Below are 6,340 nucleotides of genomic sequence, written 5' to 3'. Positions count from 1 at the left end.
TCCGGAAATTGGACATAGTTCTACCGGAGGACCCAGCTATACCACTCCTGGGCATATACTCAAAAGATTCTGCAACATGTAAGAAGGATACATGCTCCACCATGTTCATAGCAGCCTTATTTATAATAGCCAAAACTTGGAAACACCCCAGATGTCCCTCAACAGAGGAGTGGATACAGAAATTGTGGTACATGTACACAATGGAGTACTACTCAGCTATTAAAAACAATAAATTTATGAAATTCTTAGGGAAATGGATGGATCTGGAGAATATCATCCTGAATGAGGTAACCCAATCACAAAAGAACAAACACGGTATGCACTCTCTGATAAGTGGTTATTAGCCCAGAAGTTTGGAAAACAGGAAGAACAACCCACATTCCACAAGGAACTCAAGAAGAAGGAAGACCAAAAGGTGGACATTTCATTCATTCTTAAAAGGGGAAACCACATACCCACGGAAGGAGTTGCAGAGATTAACTATGGAGCAGGGACTGAAGGAAGGGCAAGCTAGCCTAAATATAGCTATCTCCTGAGAGGCTCTGACAGTACCTGACTAACACAGATGTAGAGGCTCACAGCCATCCATCGAACTGAGTACAGGGTCCCCAGTGAAGGAGTTAGAGAAAGGACCAATGGAGCTGAGGGGTTTGCAGCCCCTTAGGACTAACAACAATATGAACTAACTAGTACCCTCAGAGCTCCCAGGGTCTCAACCACCAACCAAAGACTGCACATGGAGGAGTCTGACTGTTCAGGCAGCATGTGTATAGTAGAGGATTGCAAATTCAATCATCAATAGGAGGAGAGGACCTCAGCCCTGTGGAGGTTATGTGCCTCAGTGTAGGGGAATACCAGGGCCAGAAAGTGGGAGAGGGCGGGGTGGCAGGCATGAGGAAGTGGGAGGCAACAGGGGTTTGTTTTGGTTGTTTTTGTTTGTTTCTTTGTTTTCTGGAGGGGAAACTGGGAATGGAGAAATTTACATGTAAATAAAGAAAATATCTAAAAGAAAAAAAAAGAATAAATTTTTATATACAAATACATATATTCATTCATTTACAACTGATATAAAAATATGCCATAAGTTTGAAGGCATTTAGGGAGGGGCATGTGGGATGCCTTGAAGAGAGGTATAGGAACAGAGAAATATATTTAATAAAATATAGTTTCAAAAATAAAAATATTAAAATTTAAGAAAAAAAGCTAAAAGGTGGTAATGAGTTATGGGGAAAGAGAAATTCTTATTTGCTTATGGTAGAAGTACAGACTGGTGTATTCACTCTTAAAATCAGCATGGAGAGTTCTCACAAAAGTAAACAAAATATCTTCCAGCTATTCTTCCTATATAATTCCTTGATATAGTCTCAAAGGACTTGACATCTTAGCTTACAGATACTTCCTCATCTATGTCACTTACTACTCTACTTATAATATCTAGGAACTAAAAACTATCTAAGGCACTTTGAGAGATGAATGGGTACAGAATGTGTAGTGCATATATACAATGAAGTTTGCATTCTGCATTGAATTAAGAAATGCTATAATACATGAAGTAATCCTGACTCAGAAAGAGAAATGACATATGGTATGTTTTATATGTGTATTCTAGCTGAATTGGAAATTTCTAGTTTCTTTGGAGATTTAGTTGTGTAATGTGATATTTTTCTGGAAACTGTCTAATAAAAGAATGCATTTTTTTAAAAAAAAATTAGATATTTTCTTTATTTACATTTCAAATGTTATTCCCTTTCCTCGTTTCCCCTCTGAAAAACCCCCTATCCCATCCCTCCTCCCTCTGCTCACTAACCTGCCCACTCCAGTTTCCCTGTCCTGGCATTCCCCTACAATGGGGCATAGAGCCTTCACAAGGCCAAGGGCCTCTCCTCTCATTGATGACCCACAAGGCCATCCTCTGCTACATATGAGGTTGGAGAGTTGAGTCCCTCCATGTGTAGTATTTTGTTGGTGGTTTCATGCCTAGGAGCTCTGGGGGCACTGGTTGGCTCATATTGTTGTTCCTCCTATGGGGCTGCAAACCTCTTCAGCTCTTGGGACCTTTTTATAGCTCCTCCACTGGGGACCCTGTGCTCAATCCAATGGATGGCTGTGAGCATCCACTTCTGTATTTGTCAGGCACTGCAGAGCCTCTTAGGGGACAGCTATATCAGGCTCCTGTCAGCAAGTACTTGTTGGCATCCACAATAGTGTCTGGGTTTGTTAACTGTATATGGGATGGATCCCCAGGTGAGACAGTCTCTGGATGGCCTTTCCTTCAGTTTCTGCTTCAAACTTTCTGTCTATATCTCCTCTCATGGGTATTTTGTTCCCCCTTCTAAGAAGGGCCAAAATATCCACACTGTGGTCTTCCTTCTTCTTGATCTTCATGTGGTCTGTGAATTGTATCTTGGGTATTCTGAGCTTCTGGGATAATATCCACTTATCAGTGAGTGCATACCATTTGTGGTCTTTTGTGACTGGGTTACCTTACTCAGGATGATATTTTCCAATTCCGTCCATTTGCCTAAGAACTTCATTAATTCATTGTTTTTAATAGCTGAGTAGTACTTCATTGTGTAAATGTACCACATTTTCTGTATCCATTCCTCTGTTGAGGGACATGTGTTTTTTTTCCAGCTTCTGGCTGTTATAAATATGGCTCCTATGAACATAGTGGAGCATGTGTCCTTATTGCATGTTGAAGCATCTTCTGAGTAAATGCCCAGGAGTGGTATAGCTGCATTCTCAGTTGTACTATGTCCAGTTTTCTGAGGAACTGCCAAACTGATTTCCACAGTGGTTGTACAAGCTTGCAATCCTACCAGCAGTGGAAGAGTATTCCTCTTCTCCACATCTTTGCCAGCATCTGCTGTCACCTGAGTTTTATTTTTTCCATTTTTTATTAGATATTTTCTTTATTTACATGTCATATGATTTCTCCTTTCCAATTTCCCCTCCCAAAACAAAACAAAATAAAAAACAAAAACAAAAAACAAAACCCCAAAACAACAAGAACAAACCCCTGTTCCCTCCTCCCTCCCCCTGCTCATCACCCCACCCTCTCCCACTTACTGGCCCTGGTATTCCCCTACACTGGGGCACAGAACCTTCACAGGGCCAAGGGCCTCTCCTCCCATTGATGACCTACTTGGCCATCCTCTACGATACACATGCTGCCAGAGCAATCAGAAGTTCAGTATAGTCGAAGTACAATCCACAAACCACAAGAAACTCAAGAAGAAGGAAGAGCAAAATGTGGACATTTCATTCCTTCTTAAAAGGGGAAACAAAATACCCATGGAAGGAGTTGCAGAGACTAACTATGGAGCAGAGACTGAAGGAAGGACCCTCCAGCCTGATATAACTGTCTCCTGAGAGGCTCTGACAGTACTCGACTAATTCAGAAGTAGAGGCTCACAACCATCCATTGAATTGAGCACAGGGTCCCCAATGAAGGAGTTAGAGAAAGGACCAAAGAAGCTGAAGGGTTTGCAGCCCCATAGGCCGAACAACAATATGAACTAACTAGTACCTTCAGATCTCCCAGAGACTAAACCACCAACCAAGGAGTACACGTGGTGGGACTGATTGCTCCATTTTTATTAGATATTTTCTTTATTTACATTTCAAATATTATCCTCTTTCCTCATTTTCCCTCTGAAAAATCCCTATTCCATCTCCCTTCCCCTGCTCATCAACTCACCCACTCTTGCTTCCTGGCCCTGGCATTCCCCTCTGGAGTCTAGATTCTTGAGTTCTTTGTATATGTTAGATATTAGTCCATAAGAGGGTGTTTTACTGAAGATGTTTTGCTGAGAACAGACACATGGTGTTTTTCTGGAAGCTCCTTAGAAAAAGCATATGTGTTGTTTTGCTAGAGTGGATACTTGAGAGAACACACGTAGTTTGGAAGGAGTATGAATATAACACAATAGACTGTGAATTATCCTGTGTCACTGGTTGCCTTGCCACTCTTTACTGGTCTTCATTGGGCTTTGATGATGCTGGGATTTGCTGATGATGCTGTGGCATTAATTTGCCTTGCCTTCTTCACTGAATACCATTTGTCATGACTTCATAGAGAGAAATGCACCACATAACTTCTGGTGATATTCTGGTGGCTTCTTAGATAGAAATCATGCATTTACAACATAAGGCATATTTCAAGAGATTATAAAACAATTAACCAAAAGTCATGAAAGGAGAACTAACAATGTATTATAGGTTCAAGGACAGAAAATATAATATTGACTGGGTTTATCTACGTACAACTTTTTATGTTTTTTACCTCTCTGTGAACCTGTAGAGCTAGTGACAGATAATGAATGTTCAGCCAGATAATTACTTTAAATGGATATGCATGTAAGCATTCTCTGTTATATACTTCTCATCCAATTTATGATTTGAGTTTATGTTTGAACTTCTAGTGATCTTTTGTAAAAACAAAACAAAACAAAACAAAACAAAAACAAAAACAAAAAAAACCAAAAAAGATGCTTGGATAAACCATGTGATCTCTTCTCCTAGAAGGTACAAAAAACTAGGAAATATTGCATTGATCATTGAATGGCAATTGGGAGTAAGAGCATTGGGAGTAAGGGCCTTGTTACATCAGAGTAGGAGGAGAGAGCAGATTAGAAGGAAAACACAGAGTAGAGTAACTTAGAAATTATAAGGCAATTTAAAAAAATAAGAGAGCAATATTCAGGATGCAGAGGGAAAGAGGAAAAAGGAAGAAGCTGCAGAGAGAGAGAAAGAGAAAGAACAATATTTAAGAATAAAAAAGTTTTTGTCACAATGCTTGAGGGTATTCACAGAAACACCAGTGGCTCACTAGCAATGATACCTTTGGTGGCTTGAATAAGGAGCCACCATAAGCTCCTTGAATAAGCTCATATGTTTGAGTACATTGTCCCTAGTTGATGAAAATGGAAGTATTTGGGAAGGACTAGCAGATATGGCGTTGGGACAGGAGGTGTATCACCAAAAACGGGCTTGTCAGTTTTCAAATCCTGGGCCAATTCCTGTCAGCTTACTCTTTTTGGCTTGTGGTTGTTGCCTCAGCACAAACGCTCAGCTACTTTTCCAGCATCATGCTTACCTGCCTGCTGCCATTCTCCCTCCCTGATATGTTATGGTTTCTATCTCTCTGAAACTGTGAGCCTCTAAATTAAGTGCTTTAATGTAAACTGCCTTGGTAATGATGTTTTTTCATGCCAATAGAAAAGTAAGTAAGATGGATGGATGTCGGTATCAGAGAGTGCCATATTACTGTGACGGGCATGACCATGTACCTTTAGAGAAATGTGGATGAGTTTGAGTCTTTGTACTAGAAAAACGGTTGAATGTTGTAAATGTACTTAAAGAGTGGTCAGTAAAGTCCTAATAAGAACTTAAAAATTAGTATTGCTGAGAGCCATGCGGACTGTTCAAGCCCAGCATGACAGGTTTATGAGGAGCACGATATTAACAATGAGGCAAAGGAACATTCTTGAATATTTTGAAAAAAAAAAAAACCAAAACCATGGATCTTTTCTTTGTGTTCTAAAAATATTGCTGAGGCTGAATTGAAAAGTTTTGGAATAATTTCATTGGCAGAAGAATTTTTAAGCTTATGTTGTCTATGCTGTGTGGCTATTACTAATTACACCTAAGTAGCTCTACAGTGGAAAGAGAACAAGGGACAAAAAGAAATACAAAGTGTATCATTTAGAGAAAAAGAGCACCAGGAAAATTTAATGTTGGAACCATGCTTTGTGGTGAAAAGAAAAAAATAAAAAGGAACAGAAAAAAAAGCGAGTGGAACCCTCAGGGTGAGACCTCACCCAGTTAACCCCGCAACTTTGAGATAAAAAGGCGAGAGTAATCATCAGTTTCCAACAAGAAAGGAGAGTTTATACACATTTAATTCAAGATGGGGCCAGATTCCATACCAAGATGGCATCAGAACTTAGTAGCATCAGCTACTGAGGTCCTAGCTTTGGAGTCGTGACAGATCCTGGAGTAATTTCATGGTTCAGGAAAGCCACTGTGGCCATGCTTGTGGCATGGTTGCCCTGTCGTAGAGGTCTTAAGAAGCCATTGTGTGAAGCTGTGACTGAATTGTGTGGGAGATGTCAGGTATTGGAAGTCCAGAGCTGCACAGTGTCTGCCAAAGAGAGTTCCATTCAGGACTGGGAACAGTCCAAAAATGAAAAGTGTGTTGCATGTATCAAAACTAGAAGGGTGAAACCATTTAAGCCTTTGGACATCAGACATAGATACAGGTTTATAATTTTCTCTTTTTTTTTTTTAGATATTTTCTTTATTTACATGTAAATTTCTCCATTCCCAGTTTCCCCTC

This window comes from Mastomys coucha, unplaced genomic scaffold (genome assembly GCF_008632895.1).
Source record: "Mastomys coucha isolate ucsf_1 unplaced genomic scaffold, UCSF_Mcou_1 pScaffold9, whole genome shotgun sequence".
In the NCBI taxonomy this organism is placed as follows: Eukaryota; Metazoa; Chordata; class Mammalia; order Rodentia; family Muridae; genus Mastomys; species Mastomys coucha.
Note: the sequence above shows the minus strand (reverse complement) of the source record.